Consider the following 23,867-nt stretch of genomic DNA (forward strand, 5'->3'; position numbering starts at 1 on the left):
CGATTTGAAGTGGAATGATCATATAAAATTAATTGTTGGTAAGGCGGGTAACAGGTTGAGATTCATTGGGAGAGTGCTTAGAAAATGTTGTCCATCAACAAAGGAGGTGGCTTACAAAACACTTGTTCGACCTATACTTGAGTATTGCTCATCAGTGTGGGATCCATACCAGATCGGTCTGACGGAGGAGATGGTTGGTTGGTTGGTTGAGGTTAAAGGGACCAAACAGCAAGGTCATCAGTCCCTTGTTTCAAATAGACTCCATTCTGCTAACGGGACATCTCAGAAAAGTCAGAACAATAAAGCGGAGAAACGTAAAAGGGCAGCACTTTGTCATTTGTAAAAACAAATGAGGGAAGTCGGCAAGAGAACGAACCCAACACTATGCTGAAGCAGCATAAGCAAGACCACCTGTGACTTAAAAGGTACAATTGCTATAATGCAGAAAGTACGTATGGGAATAGAAAGACTAACCAAGCCTTAAAAAGAAGGTGGTGGTGGTGGTGGTGGTGGTTGTTGGGATGTTGAAGGGGGACTAAACAGCTAAGGACATCAGTCCCCCATTCCAAAAACAGGCGAGACATTAAGGCGCGGAGCAGATAAAACCCCAGGGGGTAGGAGACTCCCCCGCCCCCCAGACACTAAAGAACACAAATTAGGCAACAAACACTACAGACACGAAGACACCAGACAAAAAGAAACGGAACAAAAGAAGATGACCGGAGACTGGTTGACGGACCACGACAACAAAAAAGGGAAAGTGTCAACCAACTGACGACACACTAAAATCTGCAACCAAATACGAGAGACTCGAGGACAAGAGACACACAAAGGGAAAGGAGCAGGACCTCCCTAAATGGAACAATAAAAAGGACTACCTCAGATAAAATTTAAAACGTCATCAGCCACGGAGGCATTGTCGCTTAAAACCAAAGTCAAAGTGCCCGGGAGATTAAAAGACTGCCGGAGGGTGCGCAGTCGGGGACACTCCAATAGAATGTGGGCGACCGTCAGCCGGGACCCACACTGACACAGGGGGGGATCCTCCTGACGCAAAAGATGTCTGTGCGTCAGGTATGTATGGCCGATGCGCAGCCGACACAGGATAACAGTGTCCCTGCAAGAAGACCGCAGGGAGGAGCGCCACACATCGGTCGTCTCCTTCACAGCCCGCAGTTTATTAGGCGCTGTCGTGCCTCGCCACTCAGCAGACCACACCCCAAGCACCTTACGGCGTAACACCAGCTGCTGATCGCGAGCTGTGAGGCCGATCTCCAAAACTGGGGCGTCGATCGCCCCTTTGGCCAGCCTGTCAACACGTTCGTTCCCTGGGATGCCAACATGACCTGGCGTCCAAACCAAGACCACCGAACGACGAGAATGGGCAATGACGGAAACAGACTCCTAAATAGAGGACACCAGAGGAGAAGAGGGATAGCAGCGGTCGATGGCCTGAAGGCTGCTCAGGGAGTCACTGCAGATGACGATGGACCTACCTGAGCAGAAACGCATATGCTCAAGAGCGCACAATATGGCCACCAGCTCTGCAGTAAAAATACTGCAGCCAGCCGGCAAGGAGCGTTGCTCAACATGGGCAGCATGAGCAAAAGCGTAGGCAGTGCGACCATCAACCAGGGAACCATCAGTGTAGACAGGCTCACAGCCCGGAAATGAGACGAGGAGCGCAAGAAAACGGCGACGGAGGGCCACAGGCGGAACCGAGTCCTTGGGTCCCTGCGTCAAGTCCAGACGGACGGACGGCCGGGGCAAACACCAGGGAGGCGTAGGTGCATGGACCCGGAAGGGAGGCAGAAGAAGGAATGACCCCAGTTCCGACAGCAAGGACCGGACGCGGACAGCTACGGAAAGCCCAGACCTAGGTCGCCGTTCGGGCAGATGGAGGACCATGGCAGGGAAAAGCAGGCGACGATTGGGATGGCCTGGCGAGCAATGCACGTGGACAGCATAGTCGGCGAGCAGACGGTGGCGGCGAATCCACAGCGGGGGAACCCCGGCCTCCACCAGTAGACTATCCACGGGGCTAGTGCGAAAAGCGCCAGTGGCAAGCCGAACCCCACAGTGGTGTATGGGGTCTAACAACTTCAATACTGAGGGTGACGCACACCCATAGGCCAGGCCCCCATAATCAAGCCGGGACTGCACAAGGGCTCTGTACAATCGCAGCAGCGTGCAGCGATCTGCACCCCAAGACGTGTGGCTAAGGCAGCGGAGGGCGTTGAGGTGCCGCCAGCATTTTTGCTTCAGCTGAGTAACATGAGGAACCCACGTGAGCCGGGCATCAAACACGAGTCCCAAGAAGCGGCAAGTGTCGACCACGTCAAGCAGGTGGCCGTCAAGGTAAAGTTCAGGAGGAGGGTGGACCGTCCGACACCTGCAGAAGTGCATAACTCGAGTCTTGGCTGCAGAGAACTGAAAACCATGAGTCAGAGCCCATGATGCTGCCTTGCGAACGGCGACTTGCAGCCTGCGTTCGGCGACTCCCGTAGTCGTGGAGCTAAATGAGATGCAGAAGTCGTCGGCATACAAAGAAGGAGACACCAACGACCCCACGGCTGCAGCCAGGCCATTAATGGCCCCAAGAAAGAAGGAGACGCTCAACACCGAGCCCTGCGGGACCCCATTTTCCTGTATATAAGATGAACTAGAAGCGGCACCGACTTGCACCCGGAAAGAGCGGCGCAATAAAAAGGTTTGAAGAAAAGCCAGGAGCCGACCACGAAGACCCCACTCATGCAACGTGGCGAGGATGTGATGCCTCCATGTGGTGTCATACGCCTTCCGCAGATCGAAAAATGCAGCAACGAGATGCTGACGTCGGGCAAAGGCCGTACGGATAGCAGATTCCAGCCGCACCAAATTGTCCGTGGCAGACCGGCCCCGGCGGAAGCCACCCTGGGATGGAGCGAGGAGACCGTGCGACTCAATGACCCAACACAAACGCTGCCCCACCATACGTTCGAGCAATTTGCACAAAACGTTGGTGAGGGTAATGGGACGATAGCTGTCCACCGCCAGTGGGTCCGCACCGGGCTTCAAGATGGGGACAATAAGACCCTCTCGCCATTGCGACGGGAACACGCCCTCGCTCCAAATGCGGTTAAAGATGGTGAGGATGTGTCTCTGGCAGTCCCTGGGGAGATGCTTCAGCATCTGTGCGTGGGTGCAGTCCGGTCCTGGTGCTGTATCAGGGCAATCGGCGAGGGCAGCGAGGAATTCCCTCTCGCTAAAAGGAGCATTGTGTGCTTCAGAACGACGCGTGTGGAACGATAATGGCATCTGCTCGGCCCGCTCCTTGAGAGAGCGAAAGGCGGGGGGATAAGTTGCTGTCACAGAGCTCTCAGCAAAGTGCGCAGCAAGGTGTTCAGCAATGGCGGCAGCGTCCGTGCAGACAGCGCCGGCCAGGGAGATTCCAGGGTCACCCGTAGGGGTCTGGGATCCATAAATCCGCCGGATCCGGGACCACACGAGCGAGGGGGAGACACGGGAGCCCAGGGATGAGACGTACCTCTCCCAGCACTCCTGCTTACGCTGTGCAATAAGACGACGGGCCAAGGCACGGAGCCTCTTAAAGGCGATGAGGGTCTCCAGAGATGGGTGCTGCCTATGACGCTGGAGAGCCCGCCTACGGTCGCGAATAGCCTCAGCAATCTCCGTCGACCACCTGGGGAAAGCCTTCCTCCGAAGGAGGCCAGAAGAACGGGGGATGGCAGCCTCGGCCGCTGAAATGATGGACATGGTTAAAACACGGACCACCTCGTCAATGTCACTATGTGGGGGAGACTCAATGGTTGCAGCGGAAGTAAAAGCCGGCCAGTCAGCCCTGTGGAGAGCCCAGCGGGGCAGGCGCCCAGAAGAATGACACTGGGGCAGTGACAAATAGATGGGAAAATGGTCACTACCACACAGGTCAGGATGCACTCTCCAGTGGAGGGATGGGACAAGTCCAGGGCTGCAAATAGAGAGATCGATGGCCGAGAACGAGCCATGGGCCACACTGAAATGCGTGGGAGCACCGGTGTTCAAGAGGCTAAGGTCGAGCTGAGCCAACACATGCTCCACATCCCGACCGCGGTCATCGGAGACAGTCCCACCCCATAGAGGGTTGTGGGCATTGAAATCGCCCAGCAGCAAAGAAGGTGGCGGCAGTTGGGCTATCAGAGCAGCCAGGACATGCTGTGCGACAGCACCATCAGGTGGAAGGTAAATACTGCAGACGGTAATAGCCTGTGGCGTCCACACCCGAACAGCGACAGCCTCTAAAGCTGTTTGTAGAGGTACAAACTCGCTGTGAAGAGAGTTAAGGACATATATGCAGACGCCACCAGACACCCTTTCATAAGCTGCCCGGTTCTTAAAATAACCCCGACAGCCACGGAGGGCGGGGGTTTGCATTGCTGGAAACCAAGTTTCCTGCAGAGCAATGCAAAGGAAAGGATGACGGCTGATAAGTTGGCGGAGCTCAGCTAGATGGTGGAAGAAACCGCTGCAGTTCCACTGGAGGATGGTATTAGCCATGGATGGGAAAGGCGTGAAGGGACTGGGGAGGCAGATTACGCCTCCAGGGCCCCTGCTGCTACTGAGTCACCACCTGGACAACAGCTATCTATTGCATCCGAGGGACTGGCGAGATCCATGTCCTCAGCGGACGCCAGAATCTCCACCTCATCCTCAGACGCAGAGCTTGTAGGAAGCGGTGGAATGGGTGCCACCTCACTGTCGGTAGCCTTGGGGAGTTTCGTCTTCTTCTGCTTCTCATGCTGCGCCTTGGGTGGTTCAGGCTGGGAGGGCGTCACTGGGTCAGTCTCAGGGACAGACGACGACCATGTGTCCCAACGACCAGGGACTGGCGGTTGTTTGAGCCACTTGTGGCTGTCGGCTTTGGAACCGGTCGGAATGGGGGAAGGGAGGTCCCCAAGGGACCCCTTCCTTACGAGAGTAGCCGAACAAGTCTCATCATTCTCCGGCTGGGAAGGGGGGACTGATGTCCCCGATGGTTGGGGGGGTGTTGCTCCTGAAGTAGATGGAGCAGGAGCAACAGGAGGTTTAGTGCCCCCCACCATCAGGGGGGCAGGTGTGGGACTTCGACTCTGAGAGCTGACTGGAGCGGATGGAATTGTAGAAGGAGTGACAGTTGCGGCATAAGAAGCTGTCAAGCGCACTGGATGAAGCCGATCATATTTCCGCTTCGCCTCAGTGTACGTCAGGCGGTCGAGAGACTTGATTTCCATGATCTTCCGCTCCTTCTGCAGAATCGGACAGTCTGGCGAGCAAGGCGGATGGTGCGCACCACAGTTCACACAGATTGGAGGCGGCGCACAGGGATGATCAGGATGGGATGGTCGACCGCAATCGCGACAGACGAGGTCGGAAGCACAGCGTGAAGACATGTGGCCGAACCTCCAACACTTGAAGCACCGCATCGGGGGAGGGATATACGGCTTGACATCACAACGGTACACCATCACCTTGACCTTCTCAGGTAACATGTCACCCTCAAAGGCCAAGATGAAGGCACCGGTGGCAACTTGACGATCCCTCGGACCCTGGTGGACGTGCCAGATGAAACAGACACCTCGGCGCTCCAAGTCGGCGCGCAGCTCGTCATCGGACTGTAAAAGGAGATCGCGGTGAAAAATAATTCCCTGGACCATATTTAAGCTGTTATGTGGGGTGATAGTAACAGAAACATCCCCCAACTTTGTACAAGCCAGCAAGGCTCGTGACTGGGCAGAGGATGCCGTTTTTATTAACACCGATCCAGATCGCATCTTGGACAAGCCCTCCACCTCCCCGAACTTGTCCTCTAAATGTTCGACAAAGAACTGAGGCTTCACAGACACAAACGATTCCCCGTCAGCTCTGGTACAGACGAGATACCGGGTCGAATATCTTTCGCTCTCATTCATAGCCTTTCGGTCGTCCCTTGGTGAGGCCAGGGAGGGGAACGATTTGGGGTCATACACATTAGCCTTAAAGTGAGCTTTGGAACGCTTAGAGATTGCTGACGGCTGGCCGCCAGCGAGAGATGATGTACCACACTTCATTGCGGGTCATCCGCCCCGATGCCACCTACTCCGACCAAGGGCCCTCCCCACGGGCGCCACCCAGCCACAGCAAAGGCCACCTGGCAGGATGGCCAGTGCCGGGAGTACCGATGCCCCAGGGAGATGGGCATCTACTCCTTGGCATACGTGGGGAGTTAACGGCGCAGGCATCAGTAGAGCGATCCCAGTGTTGTCAGGGGGCTACAACCAAGAGGGTACATGGCGGCCCCACCATAACGGACTGGCTACCGTGCTGGATCTTAGGTACAAAAATGTCCAAGGTTGTCGTCGCAGTTAAAACCAACACTGCAGAGTGCAGCGTGGTAATCGCCCAAAGTGACGTATCCAAGCCCAAAAGACGGAACACGAGCGGGACACCATTGCAACGACGAAAATGTTGGCTAAAGGTCTCAATGAACGACGGATGCAGTGCACCATGTAAGGCACCCTTCCCCAATTGGCTCGCTCTTCGAAATAATTTAGAAAGATAGAGGTCAAACCCGAGAGGGGACCATCACATAAGGCCGAAACATGTTAGACTCCTTTTAGTCGCCTCTTACAACAGGCAGGAATGCCGCGGGCCTATTCTGATACCCCGAAGCCGCAGGGGGGGGACGGAGGAGATAGAGAAGATCCAAAGAAGAGCGGCTCGTTTCGTCACAGGGTTATTTGGTAACCGTGATAGCGTTACGGAGATGTTTAATAAACTCAAGTGGCAGACTCTGCAAGAGAGGCGCTCTGCATCGCGGTGTAGCTTGCTCGCCAGGTTTCGAGAGGGTGCGTTTCTGGATGAGATATCGAATTTATTGCTTCCCCCTACTTATACCTCCCGAGGAGATCACGAATGTAAGATTAGAGAGATTAGAGCGCGCACGGAGGCTTTCAGACAGTCGTTCTTCCCGCGAACCATACGCGACTGGAACAGGACAGGGAGGTAATAACAGTGGCACGTAAAGTGCCCTCCGCCACACACCGTTGGGTGGCTTGCGGAGTATAAATGTAGATGTAGATGTAGATTGAATAATATTGGCTAAATGCCGACTTAAGTACAAGAAAAGTGAATCTTCTAAGAGTTTGTGCTTTGAGCGGCTCCTGGGACACCGGTTTTAGAATCCGATGCACCAGTGCAGGATTCCTGTATCCCTTGGACCTTCACATCGGCCATGAAACAAAGATATTTAATCAGGATAGAGTACAAAAGGAACAATGCCAACTTAAGTACAAGAAGAGTGAATCTTTGAAGAGTTTGTGCTTTGAGCGGCTCCTGGGAGACCAGAATTTGTTTCCGATGCACCAGTGCAGATTTACTGTAACCCTTCGACCTTCACATTGACAATGAAACACAGAAATTGCATCGGGATTGAATACTAAAGGCACAATGACGACTTACGTAAAAGCAGAGTGAAACTTCAAAGAGATTGTGCTTTGAGCGGCTCCCGGGAGACCCATATTAAATTCGGATGCATCCGTGCCAGTTTACTGTATCCCTTGGACCTTCAGTTGACCATGAAACACAGAAATTGCATCGGGATTGAGTACAAAAGGCACAATGCTGACTTAAGTACAAGAAGGGTGGTTCTTTTAGGGGATTGTGCTTTGAGCGGCTCTTGGGCGACCAGTATTACATTCCGATGCATCACTGCAGGTTTACTGTATCCATTTTACCTTCCCATTGACCATGACACACAGAAATTGCATCGGGATTGAATACAAAATGCACAACAGCCGACTTAAGTACAATGAGAGTGAATCTTCTAGGAGTTTGTGCTTTGAGCTTCTCCTGGGAGACCAGTACTAGATTCCGATGCACCAGTGCAGGTTTACTGTATCCCTTGGACCTTCACATTGACCATGAAACACAGATATTGCATCGGGATAGAATATAAAAGGCACAATGCCAACTTAAGTACAAGAAAAGAGAATCTTCTAAGAGTTTGTGCTTTGAGCGGCTCCTGGAAGACCGGTTTTAGTATCTGATGCACCAGTGCAGGTTTCCTGTATCCCTTGGACCTTCACATTGACCATGAAACACAGAAATTACATCGGGATTGTATAACAAAGGCACACTGCCGACTCAAGTACAAGAAGAGTGCATTTTCTAACAGTTGGTGATTTGAGCGGCTACTGGGAGACCAGTATTACATTACGATGCATCAGTGCAGGTTTACAGTATCACTTGGACGTTCACATTGACCATGAAACACAGAAATTTCATCGGGATTGAATAAATAAGCACAATGCTGGCTTAAGTACAAGAAGAGTGAATCTTTTAAGAGTTTGTGTTTTGAGCGGCCCCTGGGAGAATAGTATTACATTCCGATGTATCAGTGCAAGTTTACTGTAACCATTGGACCTTCACATCGACCATGTAACACAGAAATTGCATCGGGATTGAATACAAAGAGATCAACAGCGGACTTAAGTACAAGAGGAGTGAATCTTCAAGGAGTTAGTGCTTTGAACGGCTCCTGGGAGACCGGTTTTAGAATCCGATGCACAAGTGCAGGTTTCCTTTATCTCTTGGACCTTCACATTCGCCATGACACATAGAATTTGCATCGGGATTCAATACAAAAGGCACGATTCCGACTTAAGTACAAGAAGAGTGACTCTTCAAAGAGTTTGTGCTTTGAACGGCTCCTGGCAGACCGGTATTACATTCCGATGTATCAGTGAAGGTTTATTGTATCCCTTGGTCCTTCACATTCACCATGAAACACAGATATTGCATCGGGATTGAATACAAATGCACATTTCCAACATAAGTAGAAGAAGAGTGAATCTTCTAAGAGTTTGTGCTTGGAGCGGCTCCTGGCAGACCGGTATTACATTCCGATGTATCAGTGAAGGTTTACGGTATCGCATGGACCTTCACATTGACCATGAAACACAGATTTTGCATCGGGATTGAATACAATATGCTAAATGCCGACTTAAGTACAAGAAGAGTGAATCCTCCAAGAGTTTGTGCTTTGAGTGGCTCCTGGGCGACCAGTATTACATTCCGATACATCAGTGCAGGATTACTGTATCGATTTTATCTTCCCATTGCCCATGAAACACAGATATTGCATCGGGATTGAATACAAAAAGCACGACAGCCGACTTAAGTACAAGAAGAGTGAATCTTCTAAGGGTTTGTGCTTTGAGCGTCTCCTGGGAGACCTGCATTAGATTCCGAGCACCAGTGCAGTTTTACTGTATCAATTGGTCCTTCAATTTGACCATGAAACCCGGAATTTGCATCGGGATTGAATACAAAAGGCACAATGCCGACTTAAGTACAAGAAGAGTGAATCTTCTAAGAGTTTGTGCTTCGAGCGGCTCCAGGAGACCAGAATTAGATTCCGAGCACCAGTGCAGGTTTACTGTACCCCTTGGACCTTCCAATTGACCACGAAACACAGATATTGTATCGGTATTGATTATAAAAGGCGCATCTCCGCCTACAGTACTGGAAGAGTGAATCTTCTAAGAGGTTGGGCTTTGAGCGGTTCCTGGGAGGGCGGTTTTAGAATCTGATGCGCCAGTGCAGGTTTTCCTGTATCCCTTGGACCTTCACATTTACCATGAAGCACAGAAATTGCATCGGGATTAAATACAAATGCCCAATGCCGACTTAAGTACAAGAAAAGTGAAATTTCTAAGAGTTTATGCTTTGAGTGGCTCCTGGGATACCTGTACTAGATTCCGATGCACGAGTGTAGGTTTACTGTATGCCTTGCACCTTCACATTGACCATTAAACACAGAAATTGCATTGGGGTTGAATACAATATGCTAAATGCCGTCTTCAGTACAAGAAGAGTGAATCTTCTAACAGTTTGTGCTTTGAGCGGCTCCTGGGAGACCGGTTTTAGAATCCGATGCCCCAGTTCAGGTTTCCTGTTTCCCTAGGACCTTCATATTGACCATGAAACACAGAAATTGCATCGGGACTGAATACAAAGGGCACAGTGCTGACTTAAGTACAAGAAGCAAGAATCTTCTAATAGTTTGTTCTTTGAGCGGCTCCAGTGAGACCAGTATTACTTTCCGATTCATCAGTGCAGGTTTTCTGTATATCTTGGACCTTCACATTGACCATGAAACGCAGAAATTTCATCGGGGTTGAATACAAATGTCACAATGCCGACTGAAGTACAGGAAGAGTGAATATTGGAAGGGTTAGTGTTTTGAGCAGCTCCTGGGGGACCAGAATTAGATTCCGATCCACCAGTGCAGGTTTACTGTACCCCTTGGACCTTCCCATTGACCATGAAACACAGAAATTGCATCGAGATTGATTACAAAAGTCTCATCTCCGCCTACTGTACAGGAAGAGTGAATCTTCCAACAGTTTGGGGTTTGAGCGGCTCCTGGGAGAGCGGTTTTAAAATCCGATGCACCAGTGCAGGTTTCCTGTATCCCTTGGACCTTCACATTGACCATGAAACACAGAAATTGCATCGGGATTAAATACAAATGCACAATACCGACTTAAGTACAAGAAGAGTGAATCTTCTAAGAGTTTGTGCTTTGAGCGGCTCCTGGGAGACCTGTACTAGATTCCGATGCACGAGTGTAAGTTTACTGTATCCCTTGCACCTTCACATTGACCATGAAACACAGAAATTGCATTGGGATTAAATAATATATACTAAATGCCGTCTTCAGTACAAGAAGAGTGAATCTTCTAACAGTTTGTGCTTTGAGCGGCTCCTGGGAGACCGGTTTTAGAATCCGATGCCCCAGTTCAGGTTTCCTGTTTCCCTAGGACCTTCACATTGACCATGAAACACAGATATTGCATCGGGATTGTATACAAATGCACAATGCCGACTGATGTACAAGAAGAGTTAATGTTCTGAGAGTTTGTGCTTTGAGCGGCTCCTGGGAGACTGGTTTTAGAATCCTATGCACCGGTGCTTGTTTCCTGTATCCCTTGGACCTTCACATTGACCATAAAACACACAAATTACATCGGGAGTGAATACAAAAGGCACAATGCCGACTTAAGTAAAAGAAGAGTGAATCTTCTAACGGTTTGTGCTTTTAGCGGCTCCCAGGAAACCAGAATTAGATTCCGATGCACCAGTGCAGGTTTCCTGTATCCCTTGGACCTTCACGTTGACCATGAAACACTGAAATTCCATCGGGATTGAATACAATAGGCACAATGATGACTTAATTACAAGAAGAGTGAATGTTTTAAGAGTTTGTACTTTGAGCGGCTCCTGGGAGACCAGTATTACACTCCGATGCAGCAGTGCTGGTTTACTGTATCCTTTGGAACTTCACATTGCCCATGAAACACCGATATTGCACCGGGACTGAATACAAAAAGCACAACAACCGACTCAATTACAAGAAGAGTGAATCTTCTAAGGGTTTGTGCTTTGAGCTTCTCCTGGGAGACCAGTTTTAGATTCCGTACACCAGTGCAAGTTTACTGTATCCATTGGACCTTCACATTGACCAATAAACATAGAAACTGCATCGGGATTTGAATTCAAAAGCACAATGCCGACTGAAGTACAAGAAGAGTTAATCTTCTGAGAGTATGTGCGTTAAGGGGCTCCTGGGAGACTGGTTTTAGAATCTGATGCACCAGATCAGGTTTCCTGTATCCCTTGGACCTTCACATTGACCATGAGACACAGTAATTGCATCGTGATAGAATGCAAAAGGCACAATGCCGACTTAAGTACAGGAAGAGTGAATCTTCTAAGAGTTAGTGCTTTGAGCGGCTCCTGGGAGACCAGAATCAGATTCCGATGCACCAGTTCAGGTTTACTGTACCCCGTGGACCTCTCATTGACCATGAAACACAGAAATTGCATCGGGATTGATTACAATGGGAACATCTCCACCTACAGTACAGGAAGAGTGAATCTTCTAAGAGTTATGGCTTTGAGCGGCTCCTGGGAGAGCGGTTTTAGAATCCGATGCACCAGTGCAGGTTTCCTGAATCCCTTGGACCTTCACATTGACCATGAAACACAGAAATTGCATCAGGATTGAATACTAAGGGCACAGTGCTGACTTAAGTACAAGAAGCATGAGTCTTCTAAGAGTTTGTGCTTTGAGCGGCTCCAGTGAGACCAGTATTACTTTCTGAAGCATCAGTGCAGGTTTTCTGTATCCCTTGGACCTTCACATCGCCCATGAAACACAGAAATTGCATCGGGATTGAATACAAAATTCACAATGCCGACTTAAGTACAGGAAGAGTGAATCTTCTAAGAGTGTGTTTTTGAGCGTCTCCTGGGGGACCGGTTTTAGAATCCGAAGCCCCAGTTCAGGTTTCCTGTTTCCGTAGGACCTTCACATTGACCATGAAACACAGAAATTGCATCGGGATTGAATACAATGGGCACAGAGCTGACTTAAGTACAAGATGAATGAATTTTCTAAGTGTTAGTGCTTTGAGCGGCTCCTGGGAGACCAGTATTACATTCCGATGCATTAGTGCAGGTTTACTGTATCCCTTGGACCTTCACATTGACCATGAATCACAAAAATGGCATCGGGATTGAATACAAAAGGCACAATGCCGACTTAAGTACAAGAAGAGTGAACCTTCTAAGGGTTTGTGTTCTTATCGGCCCCTGGGAGACCAGAATGAGATTCCAATGCTCCAGTGCAGGTTTCCTTTATCCCTTGGACCTTCACATTGACCATGAAACACAGAAATTGCATCGGGATTGAATACAATAGGTACAATGATGACCTAAGTACAAGAAGAGTGAATCTTTTAAGAGTTTGTGTTTTGAGCGGCTCCTGGGAGACCAGTATTACATTCCGATGCATCAGTACAGGTTAACTGTATCCTTTGGCCCTTCACATTGCACATGAAATACAGATATTGCATCCGGAATGAATACAAAAAGCACAACAACCGACTTAAATACAAGAAGAGTGAATCTTCTAAGGGTTTGTGCCTTGAGCTTTTCCTGGGACACCAGTATTAGATTCCTAACACCAGTGCAGGTTTACTGTATCCCTTGGACTTTCACATTGACCATGAAACACAGATATTGCATCGGGATTGAATACAAAAGGCACAATGCCGACTTAAGTACAAGAAGAGTGATTCTTCTATGAGTTTGTGCTTTGAGCGGCTCCAGGAGTCCAGAATTAGATTCCGATGCGCCAGTGCAGGTTTACTGTATCCCTCGGACCTACACATTGATAAAGAAACATAGAAATTGCATTGGGATTGTATACAAATGCACAATGCCGACTGAAGTACAAGAAAAGTTAATGTTCTGAGAGTTTGTGCTTTGAGCAGCTCCTGGGAGACTGGTTTTAGAATCCTATGCACCAGTGCATGTTTCCTGTATCCCTTGGACCTTCCCATTGACCATGAAACACTGAAATTGCATTGGGATTGAATACAATAGGCACAATGATGACTTAAGAACTAGAAGAGTAAACCTTTTAAGAGTTTGTGCATTGAGCGGCTCCTGGGAGGCCAGTATTACATTCCGATGCATCAGTGCAGGTTTACTGTATTCTTTGGACCTTCAAATAGCATATGAAACACTGATATTGCATCGGGATTGAATACAAAAAGCACAACAGCCGACTCAATTACAAGAAGAGTGAATCTTCTAAGGGTTTGTGCTTTTAGCTTCTCTTGGGAGACCAGTATTAGATTCCGAGCACCAGTGCAGGTTTACTGTATTCCTTGGACCTTCACATTTACCATGACACACAGATATTGCATCGGGATTGAATACAAAAGGCACAATGCCGACTTAAGTACAAGAAGAGTGATTCTTCTATGAGTTTGTGCTTTGAGCGGCTCCAGGAGTCCAGAATTAGATTCCGATGCGCCAGTGCAGGTTTACTGTATCCATTGGACCTTCACATTGACCAAGAAACATAGAAATTGCATCGGGATTTGAATTCAAAAGCACAATGCCGAGTGAGGTATAAGAAGAGTTAATCTTCTGAGAGTTTGTGTCTTGAGCGGCTCCTGGGAGACTAGTTTTGGAATCCGATGCACCAGTGCAGGTTTACTGTATCCCTTGGACCTTCATGTTGACCATGAAACACAGAAATTGCATCGGGATTGAATACAAAAGGCACAATGCCGACTTAGGTACAGGAAGAGTGAATCTTCTAAGGGTTTGTGCTTTGAGCGGCTCCTGGGAGACCAGAATTAGATTCCAATGCACCAGTGCTGGTTTACTGTACCCCTTGGATAATTCCCATTGACCATGAAACAAAGAAATTGCATCGGGATTGATTACAAAAGGCACATCTCCGCCTACAGTACAGGATGAATGAATCTTCTAAGAGTTTGGGCTTTCAACGGTTCCAGGGTGAGCGGTGTTAGAATCCGATGTACCAGTGCCGGATTCCTGTATCCCTTGGACTTTCACATTGACCATGAAACATAGAAAATGCATCGGGTTTGAAAACAATATGCTAAATGCCGTCTTCAGTACAAGAAGAGTGAATCTTCTAACAGTTTGTGCTTTGAGCGGCTCCTGGGAGACCGGTTTTAGAATCCCATGCCCCAGTTCAGGTTTCCTGTTTCCCTAGGACCTTCATATTGACCATGAAACACAGAAATTGCATCGGGATTGAATACAAAGGCCACAGTGCTGACTTAAGTACAAGAAGCAAGAATCTTCTAAGAGTTTGTGCTTTGAGCGGCTCCAGTGAGACCAGTATTACTTTCCGATTCATCGGTGCAGGTTTTATGTATCCCTTGGACCTTCACATTGACCATGAAACACAAAAATTGCATCGGGATTGAATACAAATGGCACAATGCCGACTTAAGTACAGGAAGAGTGAATGTTGTAAGGGTTAGTGCTTTGAGCGGCTCCTGGGGGACCAGAATTAGATTCCGATGCACCAGTGCAGGTTTACTGTACCCCTTGGACCTTCCCATTGACCATGAAACACAGAAATTGCATCGAGATTGATTACAAAAGTCTCATCTCCGAATACAGTACGGGAAGAGTGAATCTTCCAACAGTTTGGGGTTTAAGCGGCTCCTGGGAGAGCGGTTTTAAAATCCGATACACCAGTGCAGGTTAACTGTATCCCTTGGACCTTCACATCGATCATGAAACAAAGAAATTGCATAAGGGATTAAATACAAAAGCACAATGCCGACTTAAGTACAAGAAGAGTGGATCTTCTAAGAGTTTGTGCTTTGAGCGGCTCCTGGGAGACCTGTACTAGATTCCGATGCACGAGTGTAAGTTTACTGTATCCCTTGCACCTTCACATTGACCATGAAACACAGAAATTGCATTGGGGTTAAATAATATATGCTATATGCCGTCTTCAGTACAAGAAGAGTGAATCTTCTATCAGCTTGTGCTTTGAGCGGCTCCTGGGAGACCGGTTTTAGAATCCGATGCCCCAGTTCAGGTTTCCTGTTTCCCTAGGACCTTCACATTGACCATGAAACACAGATATTGCATCGGGATTGTATACAAATGCACAATGCCGACTGATGTACAAGAAGAGTTAATGTTCTGAGAGTTTGTGCTTTGAGCGGCTCCTGGGAGACTGGTTTTAGAATCCTATGCACCGGTGCTTGTTTCCTGTATCGCTTGGACCTTCAGATTGACCATAAAACACACAAATTACATCGGGAGTGAATACAAAAAGCACAATGCCGACTTAAGTACAAGAAGAGTGAATCTTCTAACGGTTTGTGCTTTTAGCGGCTCCCAGGAGACCAGAATTAGATTCCGATGCACCAGTGCAGGTTTCCTGTATTCCTTGGACCTTCACGTTGACCATGAAACACTGAAATTCCATCAGGATTGAGTACAATAGGCACAATGATGACTTAATTACAAGAAGAGTGAATGTTTTAAGAGTTTGTACTTTGAGCGGCTCCTGGGAGACCAGTATTACACTCCGATGCAGGAGTGCAGGTTTACTGTATCCTTTGGAACTTCACATTGACCATGAGACACAGAAATTGCATCGTGATAGAATGCAAAAGGCACAATGCCGACTTAAGTACAGGAAGAGTGAATCTTCTAAGAGTTAGTGCTTTGAGCGGCTCCTGGGAGACCAGAATTAGATTCCGATGCACCAGTTCAGGTTTACTGTACCCCTTGGACCTCTCATTGACCATGAAACACAGAAATTGCATCGGGATTGATTACAATGGGAACATTTCCACCTACAGTACAGGAAGAGTGAATCTTCTAAGAGTTATGGCTTTGAGCGGCTCCTGGGAGAGCGGTTTTAGAATCCGATGCACCAGTGCAGGTTTCCTGTATCCCTTGGACCTTCACATTGACCATGAAACACAGAAATTGCATCAGGATTGAATACTAAGGGCACAGTGCTGACTGAAGTACAAGAAGCATGAGTCTTCTAAGAGTTTGTGCTTTGAGCGGCTCCAGTGAGACCAGTATTACTTTCTGAAGCAACAGTGCAGGTTTTCTGTATCCCTTGGACCTTCACATCGCCCATGAAACACAGAAATTGCATCGGGATTGAATACAAAATTCACAATGCCGACTTAAGTACAGGAAGAGTGAATCTTCTAAGAGTGTGTTTTTGAGCGTCTCCTGGGGGACCGGTTTTAGAATCCGAAGCCCCAGTTCAGGTTTCCTGTTTCCGTAGGACCTTCACATTGAAAATGAAACACAGAAATTGCATCGGGATTGAATACAATGGGCACAGAGCTGACTTAAGTACAAGATGAATGAATTTTCTAAGTGTTAGTGCTTTGAGCGGCTCCTGGGAGACCAGTATTACATTCCGATGCATTAGTGCAGGTTTACTGTATCCCTTGGACCTTCACATTGACCATGAATCACAAAAATGGCATCGGGATTGAATACAAAAGGCACAATGCCGACTTAAGTACAAGAAGAGTGAACCTTCTAAGGGTTTGTGTTCTTATCGGCCCCTGGGAGACCAGAATGAGATTCCAATGCTCCAGTGCAGGTTTCCTTTATCCCTTGGACCTTCACATTGACCATGAAACACAGAAATTGCATCGGGATTGAATACAATAGGTACAATGATGACCTAAGTACAAGAAGAGTGAATCTTTTAAGAGTTTGTGTTTTGAGCGGCTCCTGGGAGACCAGTATTACATTCCGATGCATCAGTACAGGTTAACTGTATCCTTTGGCCCTTCACATTGCACATGAAATACAGATATTGCATCCGGAATGAATACAAAAAGCACAACAACCGACTTAAATACAAGAAGAGTGAATCTTCTAAGGGTTTGTGCCTTGAGCTTTTCCTGGGACACCAGTATTAGATTCCTAACACCAGTGCAGGTTTACTGTATCCCTTGGACTTTCACATTGACCATGAAACACAGATATTGCATCGGGATTGAATACAAAAGGCACAATGCCGACTTAAGTACAAGAAGAGTGATTCTTCTATGAGTTTGTGCTTTGAGCGGCTCCAGGAGTCCAGAATTAGATTCCGATGCGCCAGTGCAGGTTTACTGTATCCCTCGGACCTACACATTGATAAAGAAACATAGAAATTGCATTGGGATTGTATACAAATGCACAATGCCGACTGAAGTACAAGAAAAGTTAATGTTCTGAGAGTTTGTGCTTTGAGCAGCTCCTGGGAGACTGGTTTTAGAATCCTATGCACCAGTGCATGTTTCCTGTATCCCTTGGACCTTCCCATTGACCATGAAACACTGAAATTGCATTGGGATTGAATACAATAGGCACAATGATGACTTAAGAACTAGAAGAGTAAACCTTTTAAGAGTTTGTGCATTGAGCGGCTCCTGGGAGGCCAGTATTACATTCCGATGCATCAGTGCAGGTTTACTGTATTCTTTGGACCTTCAAATAGCATATGAAACACTGATATTGCATCGGGATTGAATACAAAAAGCACAACAGCCGACTCAATTACAAGAAGAGTGAATCTTCTAAGGGTTTGTGCTTTTAGCTTCTCTTGGGAGACCAGTATTAGATTCCGAGCACCAGTGCAGGTTTACTGTATTCCTTGGACCTTCACATTTACCATGACACACAGATATTGCATCGGGATTGAATACAAAAGGCACAATGCCGACTTAAGTACAAGAAGAGTGATTCTTCTGTGAGTTTGTGCTTTGAGCGGCTCCAGGAGTCCAGAATTAGATTCCGATGCGCCAGTGCAGGTTTACTGTATCCATTGGACCTTCACATTGACCAAGAAACATAGAAATTGCATCGGGATTTGAATTCAAAAGCACAATGCCGAGTGAGGTATAAGAAGAGTTAATCTTCTGAGAGTTTGTGTCTTGAGCGGCTCCTGGGAGACTAGTTTTGGAATCCGATGCACCAGTGCAGGTTTACTGTATCCCTTGGACCTTCATGTTGACCATGAAACACAGAAATTGCATCGGGATTGAATACAAAAGGCACAATGCCGACTTAGGTACAGGAAGAGTGAATCTTCTAAGGGTTTGTGCTTTGAGCGGCTCCTGGGAGACCAGAATTAGATTCCAATGCACCAGTGCTGGTTTACTGTACCCCTTGGATAATTCCCATTGACCATGAAACAAAGAAATTGCATCGGGATTGATTACAAAAGGCACATCTCCGCCTACAGTACAGGATGAATGAATCTTCTAAGAGTTTGGGCTTTCAACGGTTCCAGGGTGAGCGGTGTTAGAATCCGATGTACCAGTGCCGGATTCCTGTATCCCTTGGACTTTCACATTGACCATGAAACATAGAAAATGCATCGGGTTTGAAAACAATATGCTAAATGCCGTCTTCAGTACAAGAAGAGTGAATCTTCTAACAGTTTGTGCTTTGAGCGGCTCCTGGGAGACCGGTTTTAGAATCCCATGCCCCAGTTCAGGTTTCCTGTTTCCCTAGGACCTTCATATTGACCATGAAACACAGAAATTGCATCGGGATTGAATACAAAGGCCACAGTGCTGACTTAAGTACAAGAAGCAAGAATCTTCTAAGAGTTTGTGCTTTGAGCGGCTCCAGTGAGACCAGTATTACTTTCCGATTCATCGGTGCAGGTTTTATGTATCCCTTGGACCTTCACATTGACCATGAAACACAAAAATTGCATCGGGATTGAATACAAATGGCACAATGCCGACTTAAGTACAGGAAGAGTGAATGTTGTAAGGGTTAGTGCTTTGAGCGGCTCCTGGGGGACCAGAATTAGATTCCGATGCACCAGTGCAGGTTTACTGTACCCCTTGGACCTTCCCATTGACCATGAAACACAGAAATTGCATCGAGATTGATTACAAAAGTCTCATCTCCGAATACAGTACGGGAAGAGTGAATCTTCCAACAGTTTGGGGTTTAAGCGGCTCCTGGGAGAGCGGTTTTAAAATCCGATACACCAGTGCAGGTTAACTGTATCCCTTGGACCTTCACATCGATCATGAAACAAAGAAATTGCATAAGGGATTAAATACAAAAGCACAATGCCGACTTAAGTACAAGAAGAGTGGATCTTCTAAGAGTTTGTGCTTTGAGCGGCTCCTGGGAGACCTGTACTAGATTCCGATGCACGAGTGTAAGTTTACTGTATCCCTTGCACCTTCACATTGACCATGAAACACAGAAATTGCATTGGGGTTAAATAATATATGCTATATGCCGTCTTCAGTACAAGAAGAGTGAATCTTCTAACAGCTTGTGCTTTGAGCGGCTCCTGGGAGACCGGTTTTAGAATCCGATGCCCCAGTTCAGGTTTCCTGTTTCCCTAGGACCTTCACATTGACCATGAAACACAGATATTGCATCGGGATTGTATACAAATGCACAATGCCGACTGATGTACAAGAAGAGTTAATGTTCTGAGAGTTTGTGCTTTGAGCGGCTCCTGGGAGACTGGTTTTAGAATCCTATGCACCGGTGCTTGTTTCCTGTATCGCTTGGACCTTCAGATTGACCATAAAACACACAAATTACATCGGGAGTGAATACAAAAAGCACAATGCCGACTTAAGTACAAGAAGAGTGAATCTTCTAACGGTTTGTGCTTTTAGCGGCTCCCAGGAGACCAGAATTAGATTCCGATGCACCAGTGCAGGTTTCCTGTATTCCTTGGACCTTCACGTTGACCATGAAACACTGAAATTCCATCAGGATTGAGTACAATAGGCACAATGATGACTTAATTACAAGAAGAGTGAATGTTTTAAGAGTTTGTACTTTGAGCGGCTCCTGGGAGACCAGTATTACACTCCGATGCAGGAGTGCAGGTTTACTGTATCCTTTGGAACTTCACATTGACCATGAGACACAGAAATTGCATCGTGATAGAATGCAAAAGGCACAATGCCGACTTAAGTACAGGAAGAGTGAATCTTCTAAGAGTTAGTGCTTTGAGCGGCTCCTGGGAGACCAGAATTAGATTCCGATGCACCAGTTCAGGTTTACTGTACCCCTTGGACCTCTCATTGACCATGAAACACAGAAATTGCATCGGGATTGATTACAATGGGAACATTTCCACCTACAGTACAGGAAGAGTGAATCTTCTAAGAGTTATGGCTTTGAGCGGCTCCTGGGAGAGCGGTTTTAGAATCCGATGCACCAGTGCAGGTTTCCTGTATCCCTTGGACCTTCACATTGACCATGAAACACAGAAATTGCATCAGGATTGAATACTAAGGGCACAGTGCTGACTGAAGTACAAGAAGCATGAGTCTTCTAAGAGTTTGTGCTTTGAGCGGCTCCAGTGAGACCAGTATTACTTTCTGAAGCAACAGTGCAGGTTTTCTGTATCCCTTGGACCTTCACATCGCCCATGAAACACAGAAATTGCATCGGGATTGAATACAAAATTCACAATGCCGACTTAAGTACAGGAAGAGTGAATCTTCTAAGAGTGTGTTTTTGAGCGTCTCCTGGGGGACCGGTTTTAGAATCCGATGCCCCAGTTCAGGTTTCCTGTTTCCGTAGGACCCTCACATTGACCATGAAACACAGAAATTGCACCGGGATTCAATTCAATGGGCACAGAGCTGACTTAAGTACAAGAAGAATGAATTTTCTAAGTGTTAGTGTTTTGAGCGGCTCCTGGGAGACCAGTATTACATTCCGATGCATCAGTACAGGTTAACTGTATCCTTTGGCCCTTCACATTGCACATGAAATACAGATATTGCATCCGGAATGAATACAAAAAGCACAACAACCGACTTAAATACAAGAAGAGTGAATCTTCTAAGGGTTTGTGCTTTGAGCTTCTCCTGGGACACCAGTATTAGATTCCCAGCACCAGTGCAGGTTTACTGTATCCCTTGGACTTTCACATTGACCATGAAACACAGATATTGCATCGGGATTGAATACAAAAGGCACAATGCCGACTTAAGTACAAGAAGAGTGATTCTTCTATGAGTTTGTGCTTTGAGCGGCTCCAGGAGTCCAGAATTAGATTCCGATGCGCCAGTGCAGGTTTACTGTATCCCTCGGACCTACACATTGATAAAGAAACATAGAAATTGCATTGGGATTGTATACAAATGCACAATGCCGACTGAAGTACAAGAAAAGTTAATGTTCTGAGAGTTTGTGCTTTGAGCAGCTCCTGGGAGACTGGTTTTAGAATCCTATGCACCAGTGCATGTTTCCTGTATCCCTTGGACCTTCCCATTGACCATGAAACACTGAAATTGCATTGGGATTGAATACAATAGGCACAATGATGACTTAAGAACTAGAAGAGTAAACCTTTTAAGAGTTTGTGCATTGAGTGGCTCCTGGGAGGCCAGTATTACATTCCGATGCATCAGTGCAGGTTTACTGTATTCTTTGGACCTTCAAATTGCATATGAAACACTGATATTGCATCGGGATTGAATACAAAAAGCCCAACAGCCGACTAAATTACAAGAAGAGTAAATCTTCTAAGGGTTTGTGCTTTTAGCTTCTCCTGGGAGACCAGTATTAGATTCCGAGCACCAGTGCAGGTTTACTGTATTCCTTGGACCTTCACATTTACCATGACACACAGTTATTGCATCGGGATTGAATACAAAAGGCACAATGCCGACTTAGGTACAGAAAGAGTGAATCTTCTAAGGGTTTGTGCTTTGAGCGGCTCCTGGGAGACCAGAATTAGATTCCAATGCACCAGTGCAGGTTTACTGTACCCCTTGGACATTCCCATTGACCATGAAACAAAGAAATTGCATCGGGATTGATTACAAAAGGCACATCTCCGCCTACAGTACAGGATGAATGAATCTTCTAAGAGTTTGGGCTTTGAACGGCTTCAGGGTGAGCGGTGTTAGAATCCGATGTACCAGTGCCGGATTCCTGTATCCCTTGGACTTTCACATTGACCATGAAACATAGAAATTGCTTCGGGATTGATTACAAAAGGCACATCTCCGCCTACAGTACAGGATGAATGAATCTTCTAAGAGTTTGGGCTTTGAACGGCTCCAGGGTGAGCGGTGTTAGAATCCGATGTACCAGTGCCGGATTCCTGTATCCCTTGGACTTTCACATTGACCATGAAACATAGAAATTGCATCGGGTTTGAATACAATATGCTAAATGCCGTCTTCAGTACAAGAAGAGTGAATCTTCTAACAGTTTGTGCTTTGAGCGGCTCCTGGGAGACCGGTTTTAGAATCCCATGCCCCAGTTCAGGTTTCCTGTTTCCCTAGGACCTTCATATCGACCATGAAACACAGAAATTGCATCGGGGTTAAATACAAAAGGCACAATGCCGACTTAAGTACAAGAAGAGTGAAACTTCTAAGAGTTTATGCTTTGAGCGGCTCCTGGGAGACCTGTACTAGATTCCGATGCACAAGTGTAGGTTTACTGTATCCCTTGCACCTTCACACTGACCATGAAACACAGAAATTGCATTGGGGTTAAATAATATATGCTAAATGCCGTCTTCAGTACAAGAAGAGTGAATCTTCTAACAGTTTGTGCTTTGAGCGGCTCCTGGGAGACCGATTTTAGAATCCTATGCACCAGTGCTTGTTTCCTGTATCCCTTGGACCTTCACATTGACCATAAAACACAGAAATTACTTCGGGAGTGAACACAAAAGTCACAATGCCGACTTAAGTACAAGAAGAGTGAATCTTCTAACGGTTTGTGCTTTTAGCGGCTCCCAGGAGACGAGAATTAGATTCCGATGCACCAGTGCAGGTTTCCTGTATCCCTTGGACCTTCACGTTGACCATGAAACACTGAAATTGCATCGGGATTGAATACAATAGGCACAATGATGACTTAAGTACAAGAAGAGTGAATGTTTTAAGAGTTTGTACTTTGAGCGGCTCCTGTGAGACCAGTATTACACTCCGATGCAGCAGTGCAGGTTTACTGTATCCTTTGGAACTTCACATTGCCCATGAAACACTGATATTGCATCGGGATTGAATACAAAAAGCACAACAGAGGACTCAATTACAAGAAGAGTGAATCTTCTAAGGGTTTGTGCTTTGAGCTTCTCCTGGGAGACCAGTATTATATTCCGTACACCAGTGCAGGTTTACTGTATCCATTGGACCTCCCATTGACCATGAAACACAGAAATTGCATCGGGATTGATTACAATGGGAACATCTCCGCCTACAGTACAGGAAGAGTGAATCTTCTAAGTGTTATGGCTTTGAGCGGCTCCTTGACCAATAGACATAGAAACTGCATCGGGATTTGAATTCAAAAGCACAATGCCGACTGAAGTACAAGAAGAGTTAATCTTCTGAGAGTTTGTGCGTTGAGGGCCTCCTGGGAGACTGGTTTTAGAATCTGATGCACCAGATCAGGTTTCCTGTATCCCTTGGACCTTCACAATGACCATGAGACACAGAAATTGCATCGTGATAGAATGCAAAAGG

The sequence above is a fragment of the Schistocerca piceifrons genome, chromosome X (assembly GCF_021461385.2).
Source record: "Schistocerca piceifrons isolate TAMUIC-IGC-003096 chromosome X, iqSchPice1.1, whole genome shotgun sequence".
In the NCBI taxonomy this organism is placed as follows: domain Eukaryota; kingdom Metazoa; phylum Arthropoda; class Insecta; order Orthoptera; family Acrididae; genus Schistocerca; species Schistocerca piceifrons.